This window comes from Wyeomyia smithii, chromosome 3 (genome assembly GCF_029784165.1).
Source record: "Wyeomyia smithii strain HCP4-BCI-WySm-NY-G18 chromosome 3, ASM2978416v1, whole genome shotgun sequence".
Classification (NCBI taxonomy): Eukaryota; Metazoa; Arthropoda; class Insecta; order Diptera; family Culicidae; genus Wyeomyia; species Wyeomyia smithii.
Genome location: NC_073696.1, coordinates 191,151,626 through 191,164,721, shown reverse-complemented (window position 1 = coordinate 191,164,721; position 13,096 = coordinate 191,151,626). Strand labels below are relative to the sequence as shown.

At 36.9% G+C, this 13,096-nt stretch overlaps 1 protein-coding gene across 3 annotated transcripts in view; it reads left to right on the top strand.

Moving 5' to 3' along the window:
• The first annotated feature begins 385 nt into the window (after positions 1–385).
• LOC129731731 (GATA-binding factor A) overlaps positions 386–13,096 on the top strand; it is a 104,782-nt gene continuing 92,071 nt past the window's right edge. For all 3 annotated transcript variants that reach the window (XM_055691959.1, XM_055691958.1, XM_055691960.1), the window contains exon 1: positions 386–1,082. The gene's annotated coding sequence lies outside the window, so the exon portion shown is untranslated. The remainder of the gene's footprint in view (positions 1,083–13,096) is intronic.

Below are 13,096 nucleotides of genomic sequence, written 5' to 3'. Positions count from 1 at the left end.
CGGCAGCTCTCGTTCTCTTTTTGACTCACTCGTCGAGGGCAGTCAGCCGATTGAAGTAATCGCGAGTTCTTGACTGCACCATTTTTTTCCACCTACCAAAACGCCGTCTGCTTTTTCTCCCCGTGCTTGAGAAGGTGGAGAGGTGGTTCTGCTGAAACTTGGACCTGTTTGCTAGTGTTGACGTTGGCAGCAAAGAGCGCTTGGTTGGTTGATCGTAGAGCGCCAGAATGAGTCAACAACAGCGAGTCACTTCTAGATTTCTTTGTGTGCCTCTTTTCGCCCTTGCTTTGAAAGAGGGACGTGGAAGGAGAGGCAAGCGGCCAAAAAAGAGGCAGCGACTTCAGAGACCGATTGCGCCACTCCAGGCTTTTAGTTGATTGAAGTTATCGAGAGGGATAAGACGGTTTTTATGATAATTTTTTGAGCATCTCTTGGATGTTCAACGGTCGCATGGGTGTGTTCGTGTTGTTTATTAGTTGTGAAGCGTGATTGTTTGTTGGAGCTTTCGTGTAGTGCTCCGGAAGCTTTTGCCCGGGAGCTCATCTCGACGATAATCAGTATACCGATTGCTTGTCGATTATGATTGCGGATTGCTGATTAAACCCTCACTCAGACGGGTTGGTACAAAGTGGAAGTTGTATAAAAAAAAAACAAATCGAAGCTAGAAGAAGAAGTGATAACATCGTGTTTATTGATATATTTATCTGTTTAGCTTACAATGCTAATTATTATTATTGATGAGTAATAATCATAGAAAATTAGTAACTAATGATAAGAGTAACGATCGAGCGTGAATGAGTGCTGTTCTCCATCAATCATCAAGTCGTAGTTGTTGTAATCGGTGGTTGCAGCCATATTAACCTGCGTAACTATTCTTATTGATCTCAATCGTTCGATAGAGAGTGTTAAATGGTAAATTTCACGTATCTGAGCAAACGCTAGTAAAGGAGGAAACCGCTTCAAAACTATACACTCGACTCGTAGGGTTGTTGAATGCTGTGGAACGGTCAATAGTAACAACTCGGTGAGTCGCAATCAACATCGTTGAGGGAAACTGCGTAAATCCACCACCTTTGATCAAGGTAAGTTAATAGGTTTTAATGATTATGGTTATGTGGGGCTTTGGCAAACGGTAGTAGAAATCATTTGCAAAATAGGACTTGTTTTATCGGAAATAGGATAATTTACTCTAGCGAGTCTGAATATCGCCGCCTCTCGCAAAAGGGGTTTTAACGGGTGTAATTTAGGTGTAAGTGGCGATTAGTGGACACCTTCTCCAGGATAGTAGTGTTTCTTCATTGTGAAACATTGTTATGAAAGTTTACTTAGGTGTAAGTTATAATCTTCACAACGTTGCTGGGCGTATAGAGTAATTTATATTACATTTGCTACAGCTATAATTGTTTTTCTAAGAAATCAGCATTGTTATATTTTCGAAACGTTCTCAAAGTTTGTTTAAACAGAATTTTGTTTATAAGGTGTTAAAGTCATGTATTTGTTATATAAAATTACGTCAATCGCCAGGAGAAGCTACCCGGAATTTCAGTAGAATCGATTACGAATATCGAGAGATACTGAAATTATTAAAAGTATTAATTACGAAAAATTTAATATGAATATTTTTAATTTTGTATTTATAGAAATATTCTGTCGTTAATGTGCGGCTATTTGAGAAATGTATTAATTAAATTTGGATACTGTTTTTATTTATGGATGACAACTAAAACTTTATTTTTTTTTTTCCTACAGCTGTCAAAAAAGTGGAAGAACTTAAAGAAAAACTGATTTATTTCTCATGAAGATACATTCATTGTGAACTAACAAAAAATATTGAGCATTCGAGAAACGTCCGTTACCGGCCTTTCGACGAAATGTACGGTCTTTAAGTTAGCTTTTCGAATGCAACTTTTGATTCTACCGATCAACTGTTCACAATTCGTTGAAATTTTCGATTGGGCGACACTGAGGTGGATTCGTTTTTGGGGTACAAATGGAGTCGAGTAATTGTTCAGAAACGTTCTTGTTTTTTTTTACGTACTGTGATGATATTTGAATGGTGTTTTGAAAGAAATGGAATCATGATGTTGTTCATTCATTCGTTCTGGTATATATTTTGATTGATTGCCAAACCGATAGGCTTGAACCACGATTTGACAAAAAAAGGAAAAAGTCCCTTTTCTTTCCACTACCTTCCTAGCGGATTATAGTTGAGGTTTGCAGGAAACCATACACAATAGAAACCGGAAGATTGTCGCTTTCAAAATGGTTTACCGTGAACTTTTTGCTGAAATTGTTTTGCAGTTTATAGTGAACCGTACAATGCGCTTGCGGAATGCTCCTTGTTTGGACGCCATTTTGAAACGAACTGAGCATGCATAAACAAAACAAAAAATAAAGAGGATAAGATAGAGCTTTCATATACATATTCTCATTTCTCTCTGAGCGTGTTTGTTGTAGAGTGAAAGAGCTCCAAAAAAATTCCAGATTTTTCGCTGTCACCCGTTATTGTTCAAGGAATGATTTTCAGCTTTTGAATAATTACGATGACCTATTCACATATATACACATTTCACAGTGTATTGTGCGTGAAAAATCTTGGTGTATACTAAGATAGTGAGTTGACATTTGAGAACCATTACAGCAACATTATCACCAAGGCTTACCGACATTTTTTTGGTTTATAATCACGTGCAATCACCTCAATGATTACCAATCAATGGTTCACACTTCTTATCATAACTTTTAATCCACAAACTTAGTTGTTAACACATTTAGGAATTTGCAATTAATTTTATGCAACTCGGTCACTTTATTAACATGATGGAGTTTTTATGTGTATAACGTGTTAAAGTCAAATTATTTTTCATGAGCAGCTTTTTTAGCTAAATCATCTATCCGCCAATTAACGACGATTGGTGCTGCAAGCGTACCTAATTCTTCGGGGGGTTTTTGTGCTTTGCCCGACCGACTTTCAAACAGCTTCAAAAATAAAATTTTCAGGACTTGCTTGTGTACTCAAAACTAAAAATAAGAATATAAAAATAGATTTAAATATTGTTATAACTTAAAAATGTTGAAGAGCGGGGGCCTAGTGTGGTTGGTAACGTCTCCGCCAACCACGCTCGACGCCTGGGTTCGAATCCCACCGCCGACATAGGATTCGATGGTTGTGAGGTGGCGTGATCCACTCACAATCAACCCAACTGGTCTGGATTCGATCCTAGCCGACACCGGGAGATTTTCTGAGGCGAAAAATCTCTGGGATCACGCCTTCCATCGCATGAGGAAGTAAAGCCGTTGGCGCCGGTCCGTTAATCAACGGGTCGTGAGTTAGGGTCCTGGGTGTGGAGTCGCCTCCCTGGGCGTCGGTGATTGGCCACAACAGTGGTGGAACTAGACCGACGGAAAATAAGCGAGAATAAAAAAAAATGTTGAAAATATAATGAAAAATTTGCGTTTTGTAAATGGCGTCAAAGTGGAAGTCTTCAAAATGTCGAGTCAAAGGTTGTGCAACGTAGCTGGAGTTTACCTTGTCCTAGAGCAACGTAGGATTGATTTTTTGTTTTTGATGAGAGCATATTCCAGCATATGTAAGGGGTTTTAAAAAATCCATTTTTCAGAAAATTATGCAATTTTGGAAATATTTCTTGTATTATAAAAAAGGTAAAAATCGACCAACATAAACCCGATAAAACAAGTAAAAAACTAATGTTGCCATCAAAGAAATTAGCGTACCTGTTTTCAATATGTAACAATGCAGCTTCGAAAAAAGTTGACCTCAATATAAAAAAAAATGAGAGTAAGGCTGCGAACCGATTGTGAAAATGCTGCTTTGAGAAAACCACATTTAAAGTGGTACGAGAGCTCAGAATCTTGAACGTTTTCAATTCACCTTCTCTTCTAACGCTGGATTTATTGCCATGCTATCTTCAGAAGATAATTAGTATATAAGGGCCATCTACATACCACGTAGACTGCATGGGGGAGGGGGGGGGGCTTGAGAATCGATTATATTTAATAAATTTTTCCTCCATTCCAATAAAAGGGGCCATCCACATACCACGTGGACAGCTTTGGGGGGGGGGGGGGGGGTTAGCTAATGTCCACGGTCTATACAATTTTTTTAGAATTTATATGGACAGTTGTCCACGGAGGGGGAGGGGTTCAAAATTGTTAAAAATCTGTCCACGTGGTATGTGGATGGCCCCTTATGACTTATTTAAATCTAAAGTGTCGTAAGGGAACGTCCATACAATACGTTACGCTTCAAGAGAATCTGCAAAAGCGTTGCAGCCATGCGAAAAATTTTAAGGATTTTTATAAAACGAGATGGTGTCGAAAATAGATGTTTTTATTGCGTAATTGATGAATCATGTAATTAAAAATATTATTAAATTGAAAAAATTAAAAATATAAAATTCAATAAAAAGTCAAAAATCAAACTAAATACAAAAGATATGAAAAACAGGAAAAAAAAATAAAAAGAATCGTGAAATTGAAATAAATAAAACAAATTGTAAAAAATTCGAAAAAAATTGAAAAAAAAAGTTGACGTTTGGGGTTAAAAAACCAGTTGAACATACACTGTTCGTTGACTGCATTAACATGCAAAATACTACAAGATACTGCTGTTTTTTTTTGTAAGAAATGTGTTTTCAGACTTAAACTTAGTTAGTCAAAAAAAAATTCTTCTCTTTTATTTAAAAACAAAAAACATTCATGCAAAACGAACAAAAATTAAAAAAAATCTGATTCGATTATTATAAGACTCGATTATAAAAAAAACATTAGGAGATTGGATTCAATTAAAAATAATGACAAAAGTTGGAAAATATATATAATTAAGTCCGACCTGTATTACACTTTAGAGAAATGGTACACTCAGCAAAGTTGAAGATAATGTTGTCACAAAAAATATTCTGGAGGTAGTTTTTTACTAACTGCTCTTGTTTCAGATACAACTTCTCATTTTAGATAGTCCCTAAAATTCGATTTTTTTGAATATGTGAAAAAGTGTAGCATTTAGAAGGAAATCATGAAAACACAAATTAGGTAACTTCTACCCAGATAGAGTAATTGCCAAAAAATAAATATTTTTTTTTAATTGAATATCAAGAAATGAAGATACTGGAAGGGACAAACGTTCCAGTTAGTTTCGTTGAACGATTTTGATAATAATTCATCAACAAAAAATTTTTTTTTATATTTTGGGCAATGACTCGGTCTTTGTAGGAGCTATATTTTCTGTGTCTTCTATAAAGTTGTGTGTTTATATGATAAATAAATATATATGGAACATTGTTGCCCTCTAAATGCTACAGTTTTTGTGATATTTAAAAAAAATCTTATTCAAGTACTAGACCAATGTAAAACGTTATACCTTCAAAAAAAAAAACAATAGTTCAAAGAAAAGTATTCTAAGCAAAGTTTTTTTGTGACTACATTTTCTACAATTTTGCTAAACAAACCATTTTTCTAAAGTGCAAGACTGAAAAGTGAGATTTTGCAACATCACTGGCGGCGCAGTTTCGAACTTAAGGGATAATATCCACCAAAAATTTTTCTTGTCATTTATTTTATTGGCTTAAATCATGCTAAAACTATCTTGGAATTAAAATCTACATCGCCCAAGTACTGATCTAAACTCAAAATTCGTTTGAAGTAATTTTTACCGAACAACTTTTATGCTCCAAAATAACATTTTTGGTTTATTTTGGCGATGCTCGTTTTTTTTGTTAATTTCGAGGCGTTGTAAACTAGCAGAAGTTACCTATGTTCGATATCGTGTTTCAAATTTGAAGTATAGAGGTCGCTGCATCAAGTTTTGACCGTTATAGCGTCTCTACAACACGTGTTAAAAAAAAATCATGAAGAAAGCCGTGTTTTTTGAGAATTTGGTGGATATTACCCCATAAATTTATTCGACTTTATTTATTTATTTCGTCAATCATATATGTAGACTAGTTACATTAATTTCTAAACTATACACGAACATAAAACAAATTAATTTTGTGTCCTCAGCCTCAAGGACTTGAAATACTGTTTCAGTTTATACCGGGACATCGTAAAGTCAATGGCTTCGCAGTGTTGATTATAAGAATTCATCATACTATTTATAGGTCCATTTTTTGCGTATTCCGTACGATGATGGTTAAGAGCAAATAAACTACGGTGTCGAAGTTGTCGAATGGGTGCATAAAAGTTCAATTTAGAAAGTAGTACTGCTGAGTCAACGTTCTGCGAAACGATATCGTTTACAAATGAAGCCATCGCGTACTCTCGCCGTTCTTTCAATGTTTGAATGTCAATCAACATGCAGCGTGCTTCATATGACGGAAGACGATGTGCGGTCCAACCTAGCTCACGAAGAGCATATAGTAGAAATTGCTTTTGTACTGATTCTATTCTTTTTTCATGTACGCCAGGACGAGGAGACCACACAATGCTATAGTATTCCAGTATTGACCTCACATAGGCAATATACAAAGTTTTGATAGTGTACGGGTCTTGAAAATTATAACAGAAGCGTTTGATAAACCCTAACATGTTGTTTGCCTTGTGTATGATAGTGTTATAGTGGTCGATGAAATTAAGTTTAGAATCTAAGATTATTCCTAAATCCCTAACTTTATCACATTTCTTCACATTCTGATCCCCTAATGCAATTACAATTTTGGGCGTTGTTAATTTTCTGCTAAGGGATATTACATTGCATTTTTTTACATTTACTTCAAGTAGGCTTTTCTTACACCAGATGTAAAATGTGTGGATTTCATTCTGAAATACATTGATGTCTTCTTGATTTTTTATTTCCAAAAACAGCTTCATGTCGTCGGCATATATTAGAACTTTAACATTTTTGAGGATGAAGGAAATGTCGTTCACGTACAAAATAAAAAGAAGTGGTCCTAAGTGGGAGCCTTGGGGCACACCTGAAGTAACTTGAATGGGATTTGACTTTTTTCCATTAAATTTTATTATTTGTTGCCTGTTTGTTAAATATGATTCAAGCCACTTCAGAAGACCAGACTCAATTCCAATTTTTTGCAGTTTAAAAAGTAGCATTGGTATGTCAATACGATCAAATGCTTTGCTAAAGTCTGTATAGAGAGCTTCAACATGGTTCCCATTATCCATTGCATTCAATGAGAAATCTACGAATTCAAGTAAATTTGTGGATGTAGAGCGGCCTTTGAAGAAGCCGTGTTGTTTGTCAGTTATTCGATTTTTGACTTGAGCAAATATCTTTTCATTGACAATTGCCTCAAAGAGTTTAGGAATGCAAGAGATAATAGCGATTCCACGATAATTACGTATGTCAGATTTACGCCCAGATTTGAAAATAGGCACTAAAAATGAGCTTTTCCATATATTTGGGAAGACTCCAGTTTCCAACGACATATTGAACAGCCAGAACAAAGGAGATGCAAGTTCCTTCGAAAGATTTTCCATGAGTGCTGGAGGTATTCCGTCAGGTCCAGGTCCTTTGGAAGGGTCTAAATTTCTCAGACCCTGCAAAACATCCTGTAGTTGGTTGACACCAACGTTTCTTGGATATTCTGGATAAAATGCAAAATAATCGCGGTCGCGATTTTCTTCGGAAAATGTGGTATAGATTTCCTGGAAAAATTTTGCAAAGAGATTGCAATTTTTCTCCGAGTTATCACCAACATGTTCATCGAGTTGCATTATTGATGGAAAATTGTCTGATTTTAGTTTTGTTTTGACGTAATTGAAGAAGTTCTTTGGACAAGACTTAATTTCTAGTTCAGTTTTTGTATTGAATTCTTCAAATGCATCACTGATTGCAAAGTTCAGTTGATCACATATTTCCAAGTAAATTGCTAGATTTTCACTGCTATTGTGCTTTTTGAAAATTTTGTGAGCTTTTTGTTTGCGGTTTTTTAATTTTTTTTATTTGTTTGTTAAACCAGACTGGATGTTTAGTGTTAGCGTGGCGTCGTTTTTTCTTCAATGGAATCTCTTGAGAGATGATGTTGTACAGAATTTTGTTAAAGACGATAACAGATGATTCGACATTTCCTTCATCTCTAAAAATTTGTTGCCAATTGACACAGTTTAATTTGTTTTTAATATTTGCATAGTTCGCGAGTTTGAAATCAAGGACTTCCTCATACTCACAGTCGTTGGGTCTTCGATATTCATGTAAAAATAAAGAATATTCAATTGCTGTGTGAAACTTTTCGTTTTTCCACAGTGGGTTAAATGATTCAGTCACACAGAAATCTTCATGGATATTTGTTAAGAGTAGCGCCAAATAGCAATTTTCACGGTTTCTTACATGGTTAACCTGGTTCAAACCTACTTTAGCAATTTCGTCAAACATGAAGTGTAAAGTGATGTTATCTCCAACGACTGGGAGTAGGATGCTTTCGTTTTCAGGGTCCAAGATGAAGCCAGCGGTGTTTTGATTGAAGTCCCCATAGATGTGTACTTTCACTTCTGGACGTAGTTCAGAAATTTTTTTTTCTGCGCAATTAAAAAACTTTTCGTACGTAATTTTATTAGCGTTATGTGGAGGAAAGTACACAGAGGCGAATGCGTGTGTTTCACCTGCTATGTACGATTTTATCCAAATGTGCTCGAATTCTTTGAATTTAGGTGCAGCAACAGTTTCTGAATTAAAATTCACAGAGACCGCTATGAGGACTCCTCCGCCTGACTTCTTCTCGGATTCTTGAAGATTCCTGTCATTCCTGAATACATTAAACATATTTCCAAAAATCTCTTCACTTTTGACACTTTCATCCCAGTTTGTTTCAGTCGCCAATATGACTGAAAAGGATGAGCCTGAAAGATTGTTGTAAATTTGTTTCATTTTGGCTGGGCCTTTCGTGCGATTGAAATTTTGACAGTAAACCAAAATTTCAGTCGCATTTTGTGTGGTGATGAAATTTTTGGGGATATGGTGGTTGGCGATGTTTGAGGGTTGGTGAGTGTTACCTGTAAGTCTTCTTCTTTCTCATCGAAAGGGGTCGTTATTTCCGAAAACTCGGTTTGTAAAATTTGTCGGTGCTTTCCCTTAGTTGTTGTAGGCGGTGTGTTCGTTCACTGGATAACGATGTCCGATGAGACTGCAGGTCGTCAGAAAGCGTCATCGCGTGATATTCCCAGTTCTTCATGTACGTCCAGGAAAATTTCACGTAGCAGGTTTAAGTCAGTTGGTAGTCCTTCAGCTGCCAGCATCACCGATGCACTAATTTTGGTGATTCCTCGAATGCATACCGTTATTGGCTGATCATGCAGGAAAGCAAGGAAAGTTCGTACCGTATCCATAATTTTGTGATCACGCAGCCGTGCTTTCAGATAGCGTTTGTCACCAGCAGCGGATTGCTCCGTTAGTCTGTCGGTGGACGCATAGGATCTAGCAGCGGAGCAGTATTCTCCGGTTCTGACTTTGAAGTAGTGCTCCGTGTTGTACCTTTTTCAGATCGATACGGGTTGATAGTTTCTCCTTTCCTGAAGTTGATGAGTTTTGGAGCAGAAAGTGCAGCTATCGGATGGTCGGTTGATGAGGGTGGCCCGGCGAATTGAACTTTTGCTGTGGCTAGTAATTCTTTGTCTGATGCGTTGATGCGTTGATAGTTTTGCGTACCGCTGTGCTGATTGTTTTGTTTACTGGTATGAGTGATTTGTTGTTTTCTTTTTTTACGGTTTCTTTTAGCTTTTTCGGCAGCTTTTTCTTGTAGTCTTCGAGACCGTTGCTTGGCATCATAAGTGGACCAGTCCTGCTTCCATTGCCATTTGTTACCCAGAAATCTCCATCCTGGAGATGCATGGTCCACTTTCGGGTAGAAAGATTTTTCAGCTAGTTCTTCCTGAAGATTTTTTTGAGGTTTTGCACTGCATGTGTTGGTCACCTGAAGATTGGAGACAGTCCCTGAGACAAATTTCACCTCCTCGAGTATTTCAGTAAGTTTTGAGTCGTTATTTGTATGAGGTTTCAATGACTCATCCTCTGTGGTTGAACTAATAAAATTGCTTGTCAGGCTTGAGAGCCATTCGTCAAAATATTTATGTATTTTTTGTGGCATCGTTGAAAACGACTCGCTGATGCCGGTCAATGTCGTGTGCAATTTATTGTCACACGACTTTATGTGCTGCCCGACCGCACTGCACATGTTTTGATTGCTTTTGTTAATCGCTGACAAAGTTTCTTTGACATCATTAAGCAGGTGCTCAATACTGTCGAACAATTCTGACACTAAGCAGAATTTTTTCATATCCGCGGCAATGCGATGATTGGCGTCCGTCTGTCTGTTGTCCGTCTGTCTGTTGTCATGCTCTGATGCTTTGTGGCAACAAAACTAGTTTATGGAGAGTAAACAAAAAAAGTTCACGATTTCGCATTGTATTTATTGCAACTATAGTCTGAATTACGAGAAGTTCAGGGGGGGGGACCTACACTTTACTTACACCAGATACTAAAATTAAAAGTCCAAAAAAATTCGTACCTCCCTAGAATAGTCGAAATTACAATAAAACTGAAATGAAATATTACTTTATGTAAATTTTGACAACTGATAACGGGGCCACTTCAAGGTACTTGACCCCCGAACCTTGCGATTCTTAATCTGGCCCTGATTACAACCCTTGAAGAAGTAAATCATTTTTTTTAATTTTGCACCAATTCTTTTTAGTTACTACATGTCACAATTTAACATCCCTTCCTACTGCTTCCTTAACCTCATACAGTTGGCAAAAGCACTATACTTAAAGGGTTTATTCTCAGGCTCTTCCACACAAAACTTTCCTCCAAACTTAATAACCACTGGTCTAAAGCTTCGATAAGATCATTAAGGCTATTACAGTGATAACTCGCAGGAGGGTATGATAAGGTCGATAAGGAAGAAAGTAAAGGGTGCTTTTTTGCTATTTGGTTTTTTGTGTATCCAGATTTGACAGTTCACGCGGGAATTCTAACAGCTGTCAAAGTCTAATGTAATCAGTTTGGTTTGCCATTTCACCATGACTTACGCCTGAACAACGCTTACAAATAATCGAATTTTAATACCAAAATTCGTCCTCTGTGAAAAATGTTTTTCGCGCATTACGACCATTTTATGGTCGTCATAATCGACCTACTGAGCAAGCTATTCAAGCTATTGTGACGAGATATTAAACCAGTTTTACTCTGTTGGACATAAACCCACCAACACGTATACATATAGTGCGTACAGAAGAATATATTGCTGCCGTATCAGCCAGTATAGTGGAAGACCGTGAAATGTCAATTCGACGCCGTTCGCAGCAATTGGGCTTGTGTTATTCGACTACATGGAAGATTTTACGAAATGACCTTGGTGTAAAGCCTTACAAATTCAGCTTGTGCAAGAATTGAAGCCGAACGACTTGCCGCAGCGTCGAATTTTTGGTGAATAGGCCTTAGAACAACTTGCCGAAAATCCACTTTTTTACCGAAAAATTGTGTTCAGTGACGAAGCTCATTTCTGGTTAAATGGGTATGTTAATAAGCAAAATTACAACATTTGGATCGAAGAGCAACCAGAGGCAATACAAGAATCGCCAATGCACCCAGAAATATGCACGGTTTGGTGCGGTTTACACGCTGGAGGCATCATTGGTCCGTACTTCTTCAAAGATAATCAAAATCGCGACGTTACGGTCTGATTTTATTTAGCCGTAAATGGAAGAGCTGGGTCTTGTTGACATGTGGTTTCAGCAAGACGGAGTAACGTGCCACACATCGCGCGAATCAATGGACATATTGCGGAATGAGTTCAGTGAGCAATTCATCTCACGAAATGGACCGGTTTGTAATGTAGAGTTTTGTAATTTTTATGCGTTTTTTTTAAAGAAAAACCAAATTCTTGAAAAATCACCTTTTAGGTTACTAAGTCTGAAGGAGTAGACAAAAAACACTATTACACGGAGCAGATTACTTCTCAATAGGTAAACTTACTTCTCAAAAAAGGTTAAATGTGCGAACAGCAAAAACGTTCAAACAATGCCACAAAAAATCTAAAAAACTACTGGTCGCAGTGGGTCTACACAAAAAAAACTTCATATAATTCTGATTAGATTATGAGAGACTAAAATGTATTTTGAATCCAAGTTGCGGATTAAAATTTTGTTTTTTGAAACGGTTTAACGGCGTAGAAATTTAGTGCGTATTGCTATGTGGTTTCTGCGTGCACAGTGAGTTTTATAACTGGTTTGATTTCTAGGACAATCGCCAAAAGTTTTTCAGCAAAACAAATACAACCTAGAAAGCAATACTACGCAAGAGTTATCTAGGTTCTGTTTTTTCGAGTTTCGGTAGTTTTGGAATAGGTTAATTGTAATTCCCGAAACTGAGAAAATCAGATCAAATTAGATTCGCGCCATTTAAACGGAATCTTTTATGTTTACGTGTGTGATCAGCTGACTTTAAGATGCAATATTGTTCAAATCTGGAGTAATTTGTGATAAGGTCATTGTCTAAACGTAAACAAAACGAGTGAGAGTTATATCCTTTGTACTTCACAAGCACATATGAGCCGTTGAGAGCAAAAGTGGTACATGTGTCATTTTTACACTTTTTGAGTTTTTTGCATAAATTGATGCAGAACGCAATAATGTACTAGAATATCCAAGAAAAACCGAGATCTGATAACCAAAACCAAAGTTATAGCCAACACAATTTTTGGTAATTAACATAATCACCACTTCGTTGAGAGCAAAAGTGGTACATGTCCAGTCTGTGAATTATAGATGAATTGTAAGTCGAGGATCTTAGGATATAAAACAAACATATCTTCAGCAAAGTTGGTCAAGTGATTGAGTACTTTCAGATGAAGATCTGTCTGCTTTGGAATTTTCTCACTGCGTGGCGCTATTTTGTAACAGAAAGCATTTTACCTATTTCAGTATCAACTCGTATGCTGTTACCAAATACATATACACTAGCGCCACGAAGAGACAGGATTCCTTAACAAACAGATCATCATTCTATAGTATTCAATCACTAAGATAACTCTGCAGAAGACATGAATGTTCTATGTCCTAAGATTAGAGAGCTATAATGCATCACTGGACATGTACCACTATTGCTCTCAACGTTTCTGGTTGTCAT